This window comes from Lithobates pipiens, unplaced genomic scaffold, assembly GCF_037356315.1.
Source record: "Lithobates pipiens isolate NorthernLeopardFrog02 unplaced genomic scaffold, aLitPip1_a1.2 Scaffold_8, whole genome shotgun sequence".
NCBI classification, from domain to species: domain Eukaryota; kingdom Metazoa; phylum Chordata; class Amphibia; order Anura; family Ranidae; genus Lithobates; species Lithobates pipiens.
Window position 1 is genome coordinate 107373277 of NW_027507903.1, and position 20775 is coordinate 107394051.

The following is a 20775-nucleotide window of genomic DNA, read 5'->3' on the forward strand; positions in this document are numbered from 1 at the left end:
CTAAAATTTGATCCATGTAGGGGCAGTCTGATTGTACCCAAGTCAATCTATCGATCAACTTGGGTACATCCAGCCTGTGGGATGTTTTGCATATAATTACTGCCGGCGGTTGTAGCCACTAGCATTAATCCATTTCATTGTGTTCTGTCAGCCAGGAAGGCCCTCTGCTCCCCTCCAATGGCAGAACGTCAAGCTGGGGGAATTGAGCTATTTTTTTTTTTCCTTTCCTACCACCATCTGTCATCTGTAGGCTGCTTTAGAGCCACTGAGGATCCTTCATATGGCCATCTTGTTTCACAGACACCAGGCGTGCAGCGATACTAGTATCAGTGCCTATAGAGTATTTGCAAATGCACCGATACTTTCAGGCTCCGTTCTTTGAGCTGTCAGTGGGTCTCCCCAATGTTAAAGAAGTACAGTAATTGGAGCTGTCAAAAAGAAAAAGCAGAAATGTTTATTAACATTGCTCAGCCCTGAAACACTAAAATAAAAAAAACATTGTTTCTTCATCTGCAGATCAAAGGGATGAACAAATGTTCCTCTGTTTACCCCCTTAATAACCCTTAATTTACTCTAATCAGTCTTAATTAACTCCGTATTCTCCTCCATTTAATATTTTCCTGTTTGTTTATAAAAAAACTAAAAAAATTTTTGTTTGCTTTGTTAGTGAATATTTTTAAACATATATATTAACATATATTTATACATTTCACGTTGAAAAAGTGCTAAATTAAAAAAATCTGTTTTATTTAATTTGCAAATAACTTTTCAATGCTTTGTACCATAGCTGAAAGCTAAAACAAAACAGTTACAATTGGTATCAGCGAGTACTTAAAAAAAAAAAAAAAAAAAAAAGTATCGATACTTGTACTCATTGTAAAAAAAAAAAAAAAAATGGTATCGGTATATCCCTAACAGACACCAGTGCAAGGTTCTAATCTGAGTTTTTTTTTTTTTTTGTAGGCCATTTGGCTTGTTCCCACCTTACCTTCCCCTCATATTCGTGAGTTTATGAAGATCCTTTTGTGTCCTGAGCAATACATAAAGAAAATAGGATTTTTGTTTTATTATTATGTCAGAAATCATGAAATCAGGCCGAGACAGAAGTACAGTTAAATTACACTTGGTTAATAAAAGTAAAAAGAACCAATGTAGTCAAAACATAGCCAGAGTTCAGTAACTGGAACGGGTAGTCAGTCAAGCCAGAAGTCAGTGATCAATGTAGTGGAACAGCAAGCAGGATCTGGAACCAGAAGGGATGTCAGCAAAGTAAGTCTTGAACGGGATCTCAGGAAATAGTTTTTTTGATGTTGACCTAGACCAAGGCAGAGATCCTCTGGACTGGACGGCTTAAGTCGGCAGGAATGATGAGCAGGATATCATCAAGAGCTGAGTAATTGTGGAAAGACAAGAGCTGGAAATTAGCCGATATCTGAGACGGCCAGCTTAGAGAAGAATAATAAAACTGAGATATAATATTTTTTTTTTGTGTGTGTGTGTACACTACAGATCAGAGATCCAGCACCTCTTTGTGGTTTATTGCCTGCAAAAACTGAAGCCTTGACTAACCGGGGAGGTGTACCTAGGAGAGGATTTCTTTTTGTGACAGTGTCCAGTTACTTAAAGGTATCCTATTGTCATAGACATGAGGATGCTCTATGTCCTGTGGTGTACTCCACATAAAAACAAAAAGGACTTTACAGATAAACCATATTTGTTGATCCAGATCTTGTCAATAGGGCTGTTCAAGTAGTGGATTTTGGCGGTTCTAACGCCATCTTTAAAACAGTAGTAAATCGGATGTGGTTAAAAAGAAAAAAAAATTCCCTGCAAGGCATTGTCATAATGTGCTAGTATGCATCGCATACTAGCACATTATGAGAAACTTACTTTAGAATGAATCCCTTTATCGCCACAATGTCACGGTTGAGAGGGCTGGCATCTTTCCCAGGTCTTCGTTCTGGGTTTGTGGACTTTAGGCTACACGAGTGGCGGGGACGCGATGTGCACGGGAGCTGTCATTTACGACATGGGCACTGAAGAACCGGTACTGTAAGCCGAACCTTCAGAGCGCATGCGCCGGTGATGTCATGCCCTGCTCGTCAGTCCTGCCGACTTAGGAGATCGTCGCAGTACCTACATGTAATAGTGCTGTAAATCGTTTACTAGGGGTGCAACGGATCGTCACCGATTCATGATCTGAACAGGCCAACCTGTTCGCATCGGCACACCCCATGATCTGCAGAGCGCTCTGCTGCCTTGGTCTTAGGAAAGGCCACGACTTCGGCCTAGCTCCGATGCGGCGGCCATATTGGTACACCTGGCGGCCGTTTACAATGTGATCACTCTGTCAAATAACGGAGCGATCGCTTGTAAACAAACCGGCGTCATGTCATGACACCAGTTCCTCTCTCCCCTCTGTGTACTGATCTGTACAGTGGAGGGGGGAGATGGGATGACGGCAGCGATGTGGGCTGGATCTGTAGTGTCCACAGCACTGCTCTGTGACAATTGCAGTTGCATCCCTTCAGACCCTGCCATACTCGGCAATACCCAGCCTTACTCTGCCAAAAATTTATTGGGGAGATTACTGAACAGAAATGAGCAATAGTGACTGCCCAAGTAATTCAAGTGGGTGGAATCTCTTCATCAACAGATATTGGGTGGTCCAAAGCTGACCATAAACATCCTTTTAAGCAAGTAGTGCAATCTGGTAATTTTGTGTATTTTTTTTATTGCTTTTTCTGATCCTTTTTAATATTCAGCGTCTAAAGCATTTGGAGACCTTTGCAATCACACAATAGGTTTTTCTTGGTGCACCCCCTAAGACCCCTTTCACACCACAACGCCCATAGCGCGGGAGGTAAAACGCCACTATTTTTAGCGGCGTTTTACCGCTGGATTTGCGGCGCATTTCGGCCGCTAGCGGGGCGCTTTTACCCCCGCTAGCGGCCGAGAAAGGGTTAAAACCGCCGGCAATACTCCGCAATAGCGGCGTTTTGCCGACGGTATTACAGCGCTGCCCCATTGATTTCAATGGGGAGCAGTGGTGGAGGAGTGGTAAACACACCACTCCTTCACCGCTCCAAAGAAGCTGCTGGCAGGACTTTTCCCTGACGTCCTGCCAGTGCACCGCTGTAGTGTGAAAGCCCTCAGGCATTCACACTACAAACAATGGTGCAGCTTTTTTAGGGCGGATTGCAGGCGCTATTTCTAACGCTATAGCGCCTGCAAAACATCCTGGTGTGAAAGGGGTCTGGAACAAGTCATGAAAGGACGGGCAAATATCTCCCTACCCAAGATACTGTCTATGTCCAATCATAGTTACCAGGGTGGATTTTATTTAAATCAAGTCAATTTTAAATCACTAGTAAAAAGGCTTGATTTTAAATCATCATTTTTAAAACGCGTCTGTCATCTCTCTCGCATCAGCTCCTCCTCTAACCTGCTTTTGACTCACTTTAATGGGATGGCTGGTGATGCAGCGGTGACACAACAAGGTGAGGGACGTGGCGGCAGCAGGTGAGTGGATGCCCGCTAGCGAGCGCTGCCATGATGGATCTGAAATGACAGGTGCTCTTAAAATGTAAGGACTTATTCTTGCTGGTAGTTAGAATCTTTAATATTTGCAAACAAAATGAAGGTTTCCTATTTAGAATAATAAGTGGACAGGTTAGTAAAACAGCGATATCAGAACCGATATAGTCTGTAATGTACATAGATTTGCAAAACAATCGGATAAAAGAATATTCCTGAACTTTGTTTTATCTCCATGGTTACTGTGAAATTGTTTGAATACATCTATGCAGTGCATGTTATGTCAGCTTGCAGAGCTCGGATTCATTGAATGATTTTACCAAAAATGTAAATATTGCAGGATATACAGCCTCATGCTACATAACTAAGCTCCATTTCATGCTGAATAAACAAAATTATTAATGTATCTTAAATAGAAAACTATCTTTAGATAGAGTTTTACTCCAAAAGCATTTCGTTTAAAATTTCAATTTAAAGCTTAAAAAAAAAAAAAAAAAAAAAAAAAAGAAGAAATCAAATTTTAATCGGTTAATGACCAGGACATTTTTTTGCGTCACTTTAACTCACAATTGTGTGGTCGTGCGGCGACGTACCCAAACCAACATTTTTTGCGCTATAAACAAAAAAAGAGCAAAATATATATTGGAAAGAAAAATATTTATTTTTTACTTTATGCTATAATAAATACCCCCAAAAAAAATTAAAAATGAATTTCTTCATCAGTTTAGGCCAATATGTATTCTTCTACATAATTTTGGTAAAAAGAATCGCAATAAGTGTATATTGACTGGTTTTTGCAAAAGTTATAGCTCCTACAAAATAGAGGATAGATTTATAGCATTTTTATTATTTTTTTTATACTAGTAATGGTGGCAATCTGATTTTTAACCGGACTGCTACATTGCGGTGGACAGATCGGACACCTAACTGACATTTTTGACTTTTTTTTTTTTGGGATCCAGTGACATTATTTATTACAGTAATTAAATTATTGTACTAATGACACTGGCCGGTAAGGGGTTAACATGAGGGGCGATCAAGGGGTTAAATGTGTTCCCTCTGTGTGTTTTCTAACTGTATGGGGGACTACGTGACTGGGGAAATGCACAGAGCCATCTTCCTGCATAGAAGAAAGACAGTATATGTGTGATCTCCCCTGTCAGAATGGAGATTTGCCTTGTTTACACAGGCAAATTCCTGTTCTGTCACTGCAGGGAATGATCGAGGGTGGCCGGAGGATATTGTGTCTGTGCCACCCACTGACCCACAAGTCGCCGTGTACGAGCCAAAGTACAATGACGGAGAATCAAAAACATTGCGGTACAACTGCGGCGGCTTGCCCTTAAGCGGGTAAATAAAAGAAAAACAAACGTTATTTTATTTAGTTTTTTCATTAATTGATTTCTTATCCACCCTAATAGTAACATGGGCAGACCTTACTGGGTTTGATTTGCAAAACATTCAATGATTTCTGTTTGAAATTAGGCAAACCCAAACTTTGTGACAAAGGAAGTTGATTGCTTAACGAGATAACAATCAGAGTTAAAACCAAACTCCAGTAAAACACATCTTTTCTTGAAATTGTGCTTTATCTGCATTACAAGTGTTAACTGCTTGTTTAGTCTAAGGCAGCGGTCTCCAAACTTTCTAAACAAAGGGTCAGTTTACTGTACTTCAGACTTTAGGGGGGCCGTACTGTGACCAGTGGGAGTAGAAATTGTCCTGGTGTCAGTGAGATTAAACCATGCATCTTTGATATTAGGGGAGGAATAGTACCCTGTTGGTGTCAGTGGGAGGAATAATGCCCCATCCTTGGTATTAGTGGGAAGAATAGTTCCCCAATCTTTATTATCAGTGGGAGGAATAGTGCCCCATCATGGGTATCAGTGGGAGAAATGGTGACCAATCATTGGTTTCAATGGGGGCAATAGTCCCCTATCATTGGTATCAGTGCGAGGAATAGTGCCACATCAATAGTTTTAGTGGTCGGAATTGTGTCCCATTGGTATCAGCCGGAGGAGTAGTCTCCTATTATTGGTGTCAATAGGAGAAATGGTGCCCCATCATTGGTATCAGTGGGTGAAATATTGGTCCATTATTGTTATCAGCAGGAGAAATATTAATCCATCGTTGGTATCAAAAGGAGAAATATTGACCCATCATTGGTATCATCAGAAGAAATGGTGCCCCATTGTTGGTGTCAAAAGAATACTGCCCTTTTGTTGGTGTCAATGGGAGAAATAGTGCCCTGTTCTGGATGTCACCACCTGGAATTGTGCCTCATTGTTGGTGTCAATGGAATGAATACAGGGGGTCTCAACTTAAGAACCACTCCTACTTAAGAACAGGGAGCTGCGGGGACCCTCTGCCGTTCTGCACCGACCATCTGCTATTCTGTGCATGCTCGGGCAGACGGAGCCTCAGAAAATGTTGGAAATATCCTTAATTTGCCATGCATGCGCCGAACGGCATTCGACGGAACATCGTAAATGTCCAGAATTGTCATTCTGCGCAGCAGACTTGCGAACGTTTCCGGATTATAAACAGGAGGAAAGTCCCTAACTAGTTCGTTATCCGGGGACCCCCTGTAGTGTCTTGTATCCGTAGGAGGAAAAGTACCTTAAGGGCCAGATAAAGGTGAGCAAAGGGCCAGACCCGGGCCTCCGGACCACAGTTTGGAGACTGCTGGTCTAGGGGACGGAAAATTACTTTTTCCTTATCTGATCCTCAACTCTTCTGTCAAACGATGTTCCCTTCAGTGCAGGTCTATAAGCGCTGCATCGTTCTCTATTACATAAAAGGACCTTAGAACACAGGAGTGCAGGGGAGAAGGTACTGCTGAGACCAGTCGAACAGTGTACAGGAGCAAAGGATCTGGTAATAAAACCGCTTTTCCAAGTCCCTAGGTCTAAACCATCAGTTGACCTTTGTAGTGCAGAGACAGCCCCACTGCAAGGAAGGAGTTCCTATCCTAACTGACCCTGTTCTCTCCCTATGTAATTTGTCAGCTTTCCCCATACTTTTCCAATACACTGACACTATTGCTTATCCAAAAGTCCCCTGTTGACTCCTCTAAATCTGCTAACCATAGTTCAAAGGACAAAAGACATTGAGTGCATTGTGGTTTTAAAAAGAAATTCATCTCTGTGAATCTGCACATAATTTGCCTGGGCTGTGAGTCTCCAGCCAGCAGGTTTAGCCTCCAACCAAAGGCAAACAGCGGCGAACATGAACTTTTATTCCTTGTGTCAGTGTGATGATAAAATGAAGCATTTAGGAGATCGCTGGAGTTAGGCAAGCCATACATTATACAATTTTATTTCCTTCAGAAAATTGCTCAGTTTCCCCCATCATAACAGTCAATGTTGATGGGGGAATCCCTTCCACTGCGCAAATGTATTCTGACAGGTGAGGGTTTCAAGCCATCAGAAAACAATGATCACTGCCAGCAGCTATAGCCACCCGCAACAATTGTACACAAAAAGCCCCAACAGGTTGGTTGTACTGAAGTAACTTGGATGAGATCCAAGAGATGCCTCTATATTATATGGACATATACACTGACAGGCCACTTTATTGGATACACCGTGCTAGTTCGGGCTTGGTCCCCCTTTTGCCTTCAGAGCTGCCTTAATTCTTTGTGGCATAGACTCAGCAAAGTGTTTCTTAGGAATTTTGCTCCATGTTGACATGATAGCATCATGCAATTGATGCAGATTTGTCGGCTGCACAACCATGATGCAAATCTCCCGTTCCACCATTTCCAAAGTTGCTCTATTGGATTGAGATCTGGTGACTGTGGAGGCCATTGGAGTACAGTGACCTCATTGTCATGTTCAAGAAACCAGTTTGAGATGATTTGAGCTTTGTGACATGGTGCATTTTTCTGCTGGAAATAGCCATCAGAAGATGGGTACACTGTAGTCATAAAGGGATGGACATAGTCAGCAGCAATACTCAGGTAGGCAGTGGCATTTATACGATGCTTAGTTGGTGCTAAGGGGCCCAAAGTGTGCCAAGAAAATACCCCTCACACCATTACACCACCAGCCTGGACCATTGAGACCAGGCAGGATGGATCCATGCTTTCGTGCTGCGTATGACAAATTCTGACCCTACCCTCTGCAGCTGAAATCGAGACTCAGACCAGGCGACATTTTTCCAATCTTCTATTGACTAATATTGGGGAGCCTGTGTGAATTATAGCCCCTGATTCCTGTTCTTAGCTGACAGGAGTGGCACTTATTTCATCTGCTTTAAGGTTCGATATGTTGTACATTCGGTGATTGTATTCTGCATACCTTTGGCTCTAACGAGTGGTTATTTGAGTTGCTGTTAGCTTTCTATCATCTCGAACTGTCGTCTGCCCATTCTCCTCTGACATCAACAAGGCATTTTCATCCGCACAACTGCTGCTCACTGGATATTTTGTATTTTTCAAACCATTCTCTGTAAACCCTAGAGATGGTTGTGTGTGAAAATCCCAGTAGATAAGCAGTTTTTGAAATACTCAGACCATCCCATCTGGCCCCAGCAACAATGCCCCAGTGTAAATGCACTTAAATATCCTTTCTTCCCCATTCTGATGCTTGGTTTGAACTTTAGCAAGTCGTCTTCACCATGTCTAGAAGCCTAAATGCATTGAGTTGCTGCAATGTGATTGCCTGATTAGCAATTTGTGTTACCAAGCAATTGAACAAGTGTACCTAATAAAGTGGTCGGTGAGTGTATATGCCCAAATATATTAAAGCGGACCTCCACCCTAAAGTGGATGGTCCGCTCATTGGAACCCTCCCCCCTCCGATGCCACATTTGGCACCTTACGGGGGGGAGGGGCTGCAGATACCTATATAATCCAGGTATCTGCACCCACTTCCAGGACAAGCTAGCCGCAGATTCCCCCCCCCCCCCCCGTTGTGTTCTGGGAAACACACAGTTCCCAGGACACAGTGGGGACCAGTGGAGATGCCCAGCGAGACTCGTGCATGCGCAGTAGGGAACCGGGCAGTGAAGCCGCAGTGCTTCACTTCCCGATTCCCTGACAGGATGGGGGCGGGGGCAGTCGAGAGACGAGCGATCGCTCGTCATCTGATGTCGACATCGTTGGACCCCGGGACAGGCAAGTGTCCATTTATTAAAAGTCAGCAGCTGCAGTATTTGTATCTGCTGACTTTTAATAATTTTTTTTAAAGGTGCAGCTCCTCTTTAACTAAAGTGATTGTAAAGTCTTGTTTTTTTTCTATGAAAATAACAAACATGTTATACTTACCTGCTCTGTTGCAGTGGATTTGCACAGAGCGACCCTTATCCGCCTCTTCTCGGGTGCCTTTTCGCTGCTCCTGGCCCCTCCCTCCTGTTGAGTGCCCCCAGAGCAAGAAGCTTGCTATGGATGCACCCAAGCCAGGCTGCAGCTCCCGGTGTCCATTCAGACATGGAGCTGCGGTTGGACCCTCCCCCTCTCTCCCCCCGATTGGCTAATTGACTTTGACAGCAGCAGGAGCCAATGGCGCTGCACGATTCTGTATAATATGAGAATCACAATTTTTTTGCTTGGAATAAAGATCACGATTCTGAAGAGCTTTATTTTAAAGATTTACAACCCCTGAACATTAGGTCATCAAACAAGATGTCAATAAAATAAGACCCAATACTGCTTCAATCCAATTTAAAGAAATTCAATGTGTAAAGAAATAAAAAAAAATAATTTGCATTAAGTTTTATATTGGGGTCTTTTTTTTTTTTTAGTACTCCCTGATACCAATTACCGATACTTAGAAAATAAAACGAAAATGGGGGGGGGGGGGAAGGGAAAAGGTTGGGACTTTATATGATAACACAACCCTCAGGGTAGGATGGGACATACAATCTAATATCTAAATTAATCAAAGATGACGATCATGGACATAATACAATGATGAATGTGCATTTAATTGATACACTAAATATGATACAAATTAGTAAAACCTTGTTGAAACATCATATAAAATAACATAGTAGACAAGGTATCATTTGATTAAATTAATATAAGCAGTACGTCCAGGATAGTCAACGGAACAGTATAAACATCTAATATTAAAAAAATTGATGACTCATCCAAATAGAACCCATGGTATGGACATGGTTGCTGTGACATGACATTAAATATATAAGCTCTACGCGTTTCGTGGATTTATATCCACTCATCAGGAGCAGTTTAAATAGGGATGTCTAAAATAAATAAAACCAAGATATTTACTGCCCTATGTGCTGCTACTTGGTGTTTCTGATAGTTTGTCACCTTTTCTATTTAATTTCACCTTGACTGCCCCCTTTTTTCTTTGCACCTTGGTGTTTTTTATCAGCTCCTTCACTTTTCTTTACACCTACTTTTCACCATTTCACTTCCTTCCCACCTTTCTTTCTACAGTCCCGTACAATATATACTTGGGTATATTATATATATCCTATATATATATGTTACTATTTTATTTTATTTTAGATCCCATTGGGGCTTTCACCGACTGCTACAGTATTGGAAGGGGGACCTTGCTCATGCACTCTTGCACTTTTTTGCTCCCTGGTTGGCTTTGCCCTGCTGCCTTTGTGTAACCACCTCAGCTCCCGAGTGGATGATTCTTTCATACCCTGGTGCCTCTCATTATCAACAGTCCTATTTTAATGTCTCTCTACAAATCTAGTTTACATTCACAGGTAAGAGTGTTAGGATTGTAGTTGCTGCTCCCTCTCTTCCTGTGTGAATCAATGAATATTAATTATTTACTTAATATTTATTTTAGACATCCCTATTTAAATTGCTCCTGATGAGTGGATATAAATCCACGAAACGCGTAGAGCTTATATATTTGATGTCATGTCACAGCAACCATGTCCATACCATGGGTTCTATTTAGATGAGTCATCAATTTATTTAATATTAGATGTTTATACTGTTCCGTTGACTATCCTGGACGTACTGCTTATATTGATTTCGTCATATGATACCTGTCTACTAATTTGTATCATATTTAGTGTATCAATTGCATATTCATCATTGTATTATGTCCATGATCGTCATCTTTGATTAATTTCGATATTAGATTGTATGTCCCATCCTACCTTGAGGGTTGTGTTATCATATAAAGTCCCAACCTTTTCCCCTTCCCCCCATTTTCCTTTTATTTTCTACGTTATTAGGGATGGAGACCTAGGTGCTGGATAGTCCTGGTCTCGTATAAAGTCCCACCCGTTCTTTCTCCTCAATTACCGATACTTACCGCAAACTTTTTTGTTTACGCTTCAGCTGTCAGCAATGGTACAAAGCATTGAAAAGTTATTTTGCAAATTAAATCAAATTATTTTTTTTGCGCTTTTTTTCAATGTGAATTGTGTAAATATACCTTTAACCACTTGCCCCCGGTGCCAACGGCGGTCGGTATCCGTGCAGGAGCGATCCGGGATGAGGGGGCGGCCATTCATTCATGGCCACCCCCTCGCGATCGCTCCTGACGAATGGGAGTGAAGCATTGCATCACTTCCTCTCCTGTAATGTAAACACAGGAGAGGAAGTGATGTAATCTCTCCTCCGTGTCGGTATTTTTCGTTCCGGCACCGAGGAGAGAGGATCGGTGAGTTGCACCAACACGACACTTCACAGTAGAACATGCCAGGCACACTCACACCCCCCCTTTACCCCCCGATCACCCCCCCAATTACCCCTGCCCCCCCCAGTCACAGTGACACCAATGCATTTTTTTTTTTTTTTTGCATTGGTGTCATTTGTGACTGTAATAACTGTTAGGGCAGTTAGGGTTAGCCCCCTTTAGTTCTAATGTACCCCCCTAACCCCCCAATAAAGGTTTAACCCCGTGATCACCCCCCGTCGCCAGTGTCACTAAGGCTGGGTTCACATTGCAGCAGTTTATGAGAACGGATGTGATTCGCACTGCAGTGCAAATCACATCCGATCTCTGTGCGATTCGAGTTCAGCCATTCGCCGCACCCGCCGCAAATTCGCACGGGACCCTTTTTTTGGTCCGCAGCAGAATCGGATCGCATGGGTGTTCACACCATGCGATCCGAGTTTGCAGATCGCACTGCGATATGCGAACTGATCTGGGGGTGTCATTAACATTTCACTGACACTCCCAGCAGTTCGCATAGGGCAGTGTGAACTGCCGCCGGGAGGCATGTGATGCGGGAACCCGCCGCGGATTCGTGGCGTTCCTGCATCGCTCCAGTGTGAACCCAGCCTAATAAGCGATCGTTTTTCTGATCACTGTATTAGTGTCACAGGTGACGCTAGTTAGGCAGGTAGGTATTTAGGTTCGCCGCAGCTTTTTATAGCGCCAGGGACCCCCATATACTACCGCATAAAGCCCCCTGATTGCCCCCTAGTTAACCCTTTCACCAGTGATCACCATATAACTGTTACAGGTGACGCTGGTTGGTTAGTTATTTTTTTATAGTTTCAGGGCACCCGCCATTTATTACCTAGTCTCACTAGTGTACCCCTAAATTTAGGGGTGTCTACTTTCCAAAATGGGGTCATTTGGGGGGGGGGGGGTTTGTGCCATCTTGGCATTTTATGGCCTTCAAAACTGTAACGCCCTTAGAAAGCCTGAAGGCGGTGCTTGGTTTTCGGGACCCCGTACGCGGCTAGGCTCCCAAAAAGTACCACATATGTGGTATCCCCGTACTCAGGAGAAGCAGCAGAATTTATTTTGGGGTGTCATTTCACATATGCCCATAGCATGTGTGAGCAATATATCATTTAGTGACAACTTTGTGTAAAAAAAAAAAAAAAAAAAAAAAAAAAATTATTTTTTGTCATTATATAATCGCTTGAGGCAAAAAAATTAAATATTCAATGGGCTCAACATGCCACTTATCAATTTCCTTAGGGGGTCTACTTTCCAAAATGGGGTCATTTGGGGGGGTTTTGTACTGCCCTGCCATTTTAGCACCTCAAGAAATGAGATAGGCAGTCGTAAACTAAAAGCTGCGTAAATTCCAGAAAACGTACCTTAGTTTGTAGATGTGACAACTTTTGCGCAAACCAATAAATATACAGTTATTGACTTTTTTTTTACCAAAGACATGTGGCTGAATACATTTTGGCCTAAATGTATGACTAAAACTGAGTTTATTGGATTTTTCTAATAACCAAAAGTAGAAAATATCATATTTTTTCAAAATTTGCGGTCTTTTTAAGTTTATATCGCAAAAAATAAAAATCGCAGAGGCAATCAAATACCATCAAAAGAAAGCTCTATTTGTGGGAAGAAAAGAACGCAAATTTTGTTTGGGTACAACATTGCATGACCGCGCAATTACCAGTTAAAGCAGCGCAGTGCCAAATTGTAAAAAGACCTCTGGTCATTGACCAGCAAAATGGTTCGGTCTGAAAGTGGTTAAAGGTTTAAAAATATTAATGAACAAAGCATACCAAAAAAAAAAATTTTTTTTAATTAATAATTTATAAAATAGAAGTAGATAAAGATATGTCAGTGATTGCCACCTTCCAGGCCATGCTCACTGCAAAGATCGAGAAGGTGCAGCTTGACGAGCGTCTGCTCAGGCAGGACATTGATAAGCTCTGGTCTTGGGTGTCAGAGACAGAGCAGCGTGTAGGCCAAGCTGAGGATGCAATCTCTGAACACTCTTCTGCCATCCACACCTTATAACAAAGCTCAGAGCTCTAAAATACAAGGGAGATGATGCGTAAAACCACAACAGGAGAAATAATCTTTGCATTGTGTGGTTAGTGGAAGGAGTACGGGTGTTAGAAGAAAATGTATAATGTTTGGGGGTTCTAAGTAATTACAAGCTAAAAACATTTTTTTGCTAGAAAAACACCAAGTCTGAAAAAGAGTACCGGTCTTTAAGTGGTTAATAGGTTACCTGTTTAAAGTTACAGAGGAGGTCTAGCACTAGAATTATTGCTGCCACTCTAATGATCGCAGCAACACTTCACATGTGGTTTGAACACCGTTTACATATGTGGGCGCAACTTATGTATGCGTTTGCTTCTGCCCATTAGCATGGAGGTACTGGGTGCTATATTTTTTTTTTATTATCACTTTTATTACTATAACAGCAGGGAATATAAACATCCATTGTAATAGATTTAAGCACGACAGATCAGCTTTATTGAGAGATCTGGGGTCAAAAGACCAGAGATCTTATTTTAACTTTAGAAGCAAAAAAAAGACAAAATCAGCCCAAGGTGGATGTGACGTTAGAGATCGCTCTGGTCCTCCAATAGCATAGAGTCGAGTAGGGGCCATCTTTCCCCCTCTCTGCTTCCTGCCCATCCCTCCAGCAGATTGGATTGTTTCTGCCTTTAGCGATCTCTCCAGGAAACATTCGGGGAGGTGGGAAGGACCTCTCCTGCTGCCTATGAAAGGGATCTTGTGAATGCGCAGCTAAGACCACTTTATTTTGTAGACAATCTCCAACAGAACAAGAGGATACCGGGTTTATGGCAGCTAGCTGCTGCCATAACAGTGGTATTAAGCGTGGAAGTAATGATGTAAATTAACTGTTGTGGTCGTCAAGTGGCTAAAGAAACCCACAATCCAATAATATATGCTATGGTAGCTCTAATGCCCTGTACACACGATCGGACATTCCGACAACAAAATCCATCAGTTTTTTTCCGACGGATGTTGGCTCAAACTTGTCTTGCATACACACGGTCGCAGAAAGTTGTCGGGAATTCCGATCGTCAAGAGCGCTGTGGTGTACAACACGTACGACGGGACTATATAAGTTCAGTAGCCGATAGCTTTAGTCTTGTAATTTATTCTGAGCATGCATGGCACTTGGAGCGTCAGAATTGTCTACACACGATCGGAATTTACACGATCAGATTTTGTTGTTGGAAAATTTTAGAGCCAGATCTCAAACTTTGTGTGTCGGAAAATGCAATGGAAAAAGTCTGATGGATCGAACATGCTCCAATCGGACATTTTCCGTTGGAAAGTCCGACCGTGTGTACAGTGCATAAGGCTCCGTTCACATCTCTGTATTCTGAATCATGGGCGCAATTGTCACGGATTTGCCTGCAATTCTAAATGGTGGCAAATCGTGGGACACCCATGCAATCCCTGTGACTTCCAATGGCACCCCAATTGCGTTGCGATTTTTCTGCGATTTTGGCTGGTGATAATCGTGGTAATCCTGTCACCCCGAAAGAAGTACAAGAACTTCTTTTTGGGTGACAGGCATCCCATGATTCTGTTCTGTGTTGGGGTGGGTGTTGGAGTGCTATAAAGAAACCCTGTCATTAAAATACATTCTAAATGCTTATGTAGTGTGTACTCCTTTAAATAAATTGTTTGTTTTTTTTGTTCACTTGCAAAGTAACTTTTTTTTTTTGTGAAAAAAAATAAAGTACGCAAGCCTTTGAGACAACAAAGTCATTGGTGTCACTATACACCTATACTGTACATTGATATGATGCAGGTTAAAAACGTGACATCAGGGATAGTCTGCAAAGAAATGAATATAACAGGTCAGTTAAACATAATTATATGAATAGAGAGAGCCTGTATACTTCACTATGTAAGTGTGTAATATAGAGAAGTAATAAGGGGAGTACCTCAGAACCCGTGTAAGGTTTGTTGTGTTAATGAGCATTAGCTTGCGTATCTCATAGGTCCATTGGACATCTGTGAAAGTCTGTGGGCAGGAAATGAGACCCACGGGTCCCACATTTTGTAAAAATTTTGTGTTTGTTTAGGACTTTTTGCTGTCAATTTCTCATTAGTGAAAGTCCAGTATATCTAGTTTTTCAGAGCTGTTATGGAGAAGGAATCCAACGACCATGCTTTTGCTATAGTCTGCTTAGTTGCCATGAGAATGTGTCATTAACCAAAATGGTTTTTCGTAAGACTATCCAGCTTTAGGTAAAGCTTCACCAGGTGGTGCTGGAATAGTAATGGCAAACGGTCAAAGAGAGGGGAAAGCATATCATAGACTTGAGTCCGTAATGTTTGAACAATTGGGCAGTTCTACCATGTATAATTATAGGACCCTGGCTCTGAATAACCTTGATGACAAGATCCCATGTGACCTGGAGTGCAGTTCAGGTTGGAATCCGGTACCTGTGATTATAGTGATACCAACAGAAAATCATAGCACTATTCTATTTATACAAAATAGTGAAAGTAAATACTCAGAATTCAAAATAAATTTTGATGAAGAATAATAATAATGCATAAAGTGCTCAGTGCTTAAGAGTCCACCAGTATAGTGCAAAAATGAGTATGTCCATGACTGTTCCTATGAATAATCTGTGAGCCCCCTTGTGCGCTCCCATATTCATCAGAGGTATATGGTTCTCGGCATTCGCACAAGAGTCAATCGGGGATCCCTTTTATTTACACTCGCAGATCTCCCCCAGTACGCTAATATCTCAGTGACCTCACTTCCGACCTGTGAATCGCACACCGGAACAGTGCTGCTGGGTTTTTATGCAATTCTATTACATGTTTATGTAAATGCATTGGTTTTAATGCTTTTACATCTAATAAATACTAAATTGTGGTAGCTTTACCTTTGATATTCCTTATGCCTGCCTGAGGAGTGTGGTACTGATCGACAACTGGTATATGGAATAAACCCATGCCTCGCCAGCTGAGGGATAATGTAGTAGTAGGAGAGATCTGCGAGTGGAGGTAAAAGGATGCTTGATTGACTCTTGTGCTAACACTGAGAGCCACATACCTCTGGTGCATGTGGGAGCACAGAGCGACCACGGAGCGTTCGCAGGGACGGTCACAAATGTATTCACTGTGGCACTTATATTGGTGGATTCTTTAAGCACTGGGCTCTTGTGTGTTTTTTTATTTTTATTTTTTAATGCAAGAACTGGTGGATTTATTATTATTATTGATCACAATTTAGACTCCTTTCACACTGAGGCGATTTTCAGGCGCTTTTGGGCTAAAAATAGCGCCTGTAAAACTGCTCCCTCCGAGGGCTTTCACACTGAGGCTATGCGCTGGCAGGACGTTAAAAAAACAAAAACAAAAAAAAAACTGCAAGCAGCATCTTTGGAGCGGTGTATAACACCGCTCCTGCCCATTGAAGTGAATGGGCAGTCCTGGCAAAGCACAACTTTTCGAGTGGTTTTAACCCTTTTTTGGCCACTAGCGGGGGTTATAAGCGGTCTGCTAGGGGGTGAAAACCTCTGCAAAGACTACGGTAAAGCGCCACTTAAAACCGCCTCGGTGTGAAAGCACCCTTATTTTTGAACCATGAGTATTTATTTTTACTATTTTGTAAATAGGATAGTTCTGTGATTGTCTGTTGGTATGAAGGTTCAAGCAGGGTGAATTTGATTTAAATCATAATTTTTAAAGCGCAACTGCCATCTCTATCCCGCAGCTGCTGCTCCTTTGACCCCCCTGTTGACTCACTGACAGTCCCATTCACTTTAATGGGACGGCTGGTGTTGCGGCAGTGACACAAGGTGAGGGGCATGGCGGTAGCAGATGAGTGGATGCCCGCTAACAGGCGCTGCTATGATGATCTAAGGACTTTTTCTTGCTAGTAGTTAGAATCTTTTATATCTTTAATATCTTCAAATAAAATGCAGGTTTCCTATTTAGAATAATAAGCTGTCAGCTTAGAGAAATCAGAACCTATTCAATCATACAGTTTGTAGTGTACATAGATTTGGAAAACAGTGGGATAAAGGAATATTCCTGAAATTTTTTTTATCTCATGGTTACGGTGAAATTGTATGAAAGCATCAATGCAGTGCATGTTCTCCGCTTACAGAGCTTGGATTCATTCAATGAGTTTACCAAAAGTGTAACTATTGCCGACTATACAGCCTCATTCTACAAAACTAAGCTCCAGTTCATGCTGAATAAGATAAATTATTAATGTATCTTAAATAGAAATCTATCTTTTAGATTTTTTATTCCAAAAGCATTTTGTTAAAATAAATTTAAAGAAATCATATTTGAAATAATAATAAAAAAAAATCATTAACTTTTATCCACCTAGGGTTCAAGTAACTATGGCAACTTGTATCCAAGGGAGTAATTTTTTTCACTTTTCACATAACGCAAGTAATTTTGTTTTTTAACCAGTGATATAGTACCTTAGTTACTCTCTAGGACCAGAACAATTTGGATGCTCTGTTCTGGTATTAATGGTGATACCAAGATCTATTTCCAACTTGTGCATATGGGTGTGTTGGGTTGATGAGGGGCCTGCAAGAAGTGAAGTATACAGAAAAGAGACCAGATATGGGGTGATGGTCATTACAAAAATGGTAGACATAACAAAGTGTTTTACTAGCTAATGGAATATTTCCGCTTTGGGCAACTTATAGTCTGCCTGAAAGGCTTGAAATGTTTTAATTCCTGTGGTCGTCATCAAGTTGTACATGGTCTGTTTTGCTTCGGTGTTGAAGGTTATTTGGCTCTCCGAGACATAGTGGAAAGGCGGGGTTCCTAGGAAAAGACACTAATGGAAAATAGGGGGATTAAAGTTTTCCAGAGTATTTAAGGGTGTCCCATATTTTCAGCTAATGTAGTGTGATTGGATTCCATATGAAATATCTTTCTTGAGGTAGGAGCCATAAAAAGTTATTTGAGTAAGAGATCGCAATCCACACTCTCGACACATACCCATATAAGCAATTCGGTGGTAGCATAGTACTTGTTAACAAAAGGTGTTTTGGCAGAAGGATGATATTTATGCAAATGAGAAACTCCAAGTCTACCATGAGGTTGACTGCAAAAGCGTTTTTCTTGGAATTCTAGGTCTATGGTGAAGCCAGATAAAACTCGAGACCTGTCGTTGCAGTCCCCACAAGACATATGACAGAATTGGTATGGGTAGAACCCGGAGCAGGTATAACAATTTTGGGGAATAAGTAATTTTAAAGTGGCTCTTAAGGCAGGTTTTTATTTTTTTTTTTTTTTTTTTTACCTTAATGCATTCTATGTCATTGCCGAAATGATACTTTTCAGATAAAAAAAATACCCCTATAATACACAAGCTTAAAGAGGAAGTAAACGCAGCCCCTCAAATGCTCCTTCTTAATAAATATAGTCTAATAAAGCTTTCCATAACATTCTGCATTATTCTTTCCCCCTAAGGATGGTTCTTACTTTTTTTCCCAGATGATTTGTAATTCCTACTTCCTGGTTGCAGCCAGAGCCATCTCAGCTCCTGTCTGAAGAGCAGTTTACTTCTTTCTGCCCTACCTGTGTTTCTGTTTGTCCCTGCTGTAACCTTGCACGTGCTCAGTAATGTAGCCAAGCCTCGTTTTCATTCACCACTTAGTATAGCAATAATATCCCACATATTGAAACCTATAGAGATGAGCAAGCTTTGCAACACATTTATTGATGGTTTAAAGCGGAGGTCCACCCTAAAGTGGACCTTCCGCTCATTGGAATCCTCCCCCCCCCCTCCGGCGCCACAATTGGCACCTTTCAGGGGGGAGGGGGGTGCAGTTACCTGTACAGTACAGGTATCTGCACCCACTTCCGGGATAGCTCTCTGCGGAAAGGGGCGTAGATTACGCCCCTTTCCGAAAGTCCCCCGCTGCCTGCTGCGAAACACACAGATCCCAGAGGCAGCAGGTCTATCCTTATTGCGCAGCGCGACTCGCGCATGCACAGTAGGGAACCGGGAAATGAAGCCGAAAGGCTCCACTTCCTGATTCCCATAGCCAAGATGGCGGCGGCAGCACCCGAGAGACGATCGAGAGATCGGCTTCGGGTGCCGACATCGCGGGCGCGCTGGACAGGTAAGTGTCACTATTTTAAAAGTCAGCAGCTGCAGTATTTGTAGCTGCTGGCTTTAAAAAAAAAAAAAAAATGCGGACTCCCGCTTTAATATGATTTTGACACAATCTACTTGATGAAGCTGATCTTCTTGCTCCTGATGTTCATACCCCCTGTGACATAGCAAGTCACATGGGGTGTTTCAGGAACTTGTGAATAGCACTGTGATCTTGCGGGATCTCGGTGCCATGCCGCACAGAAGAGATGCATATGAATGGACTGTCCGTTAATATATACACAATGAGAATGCCGTTAATTGGGTGATATATGCGCATGTACCGCTGACATCATGTAAAGGAAAAAGACAGATTACAAGCAAATGGAGCAGGTTAGAAAAATTCATACACAGCAATTTGTACAGTGCTTATCACCGCAGCCATCTCTTGTGTGGGTATATGAAGCCAGACTGCATCTCCCTCCTGTATTTAAGTGCATTCTGGCTACCCACTGTGCACTCGCACATGCTCAGTGCAGAAAGGCAGTGTAATACTTTGCAGGTCGGGTTGGATATTGCCTCCTGGGATTAATGACGGACATCTCCCAGGATGCAATGCAAAATCGGAAATGATGCATGAGGCCGCGGCCTAGAAGGAAGAAGTGAAAAATGAATGCAGGAATTATGCAGTGATGCAGGAAAATAATGCCAATTTGTTTCTAGTGCACAGATTAGTGAGGGATGCCGAGGAGTAGAAACTGGGTGAAACTCCGCTTTAACCACTTTCTGCCCAAGGACGTCCAGTGACACCCTTGAGTTGAAGTGGTTATACCACCAGCTACGGGGCATCATCCCAGTATGAAAAATTTCAGCCAGCGATTCCCTTTTAAGCAGAAGTGATTTGAGTGGCTGCACAGCCACTCAATCACTTATGCGGTTGGCAGAATCTAACCCCCCCCCCCCCCTGCTGTAGCCTTTCCCAGGCTCTCCCATTCAGTAGCAGGGCCCTGGATCAACGTGACTCATGGCCAAAGGCTGCACTAGACAGAGAGAGAGGATATGGTCGCTTCCAATTTTGGCCCTTTGTTTACCTGGCTGTTGCCAGGAAAACCGCTGATCAATCTGTATCTGATGGGCTGCATTGGAGGCCAGATCTAATAGAACCCAGATCCTTTGTGATAAAGTTAATATGAAAAATTATAGAGACGGTGTCATTTTTTTTTTTTTTTTAGATATAATAAAAAAAATAAACTTTAAAGTACAAATTCAAACGTAAGTAAAGCATATGTAAATGGTGATTACACCACATGAGAGGTATCATTGCGAACATTAGAGTGAGAGCGATATATCTAATACTAGACCTCCTGTGTAACTCTAAACTGGTAACCTGTAAAGGCGTTTAAAGTGTCTCCTAAGGTGAATTATGTACCATAGTTTGGCGCCATTCCATGGGTGTGCGCAATTTTATAGCGTGACATGTTGGGTTTCTATTTACTCAGTGTAACATTG

The 20775-nt window shown here is 42.0% G+C and overlaps 1 protein-coding gene across 4 annotated transcripts in view; it reads left to right on the forward strand.

Moving 5' to 3' along the window:
• Positions 1 to 20775, forward strand: part of ZNF609 (zinc finger protein 609) — a 183859-nt gene that overhangs the window by 22085 nt on the left and 140999 nt on the right. The gene's annotated exons all lie outside the window — the stretch shown is intronic.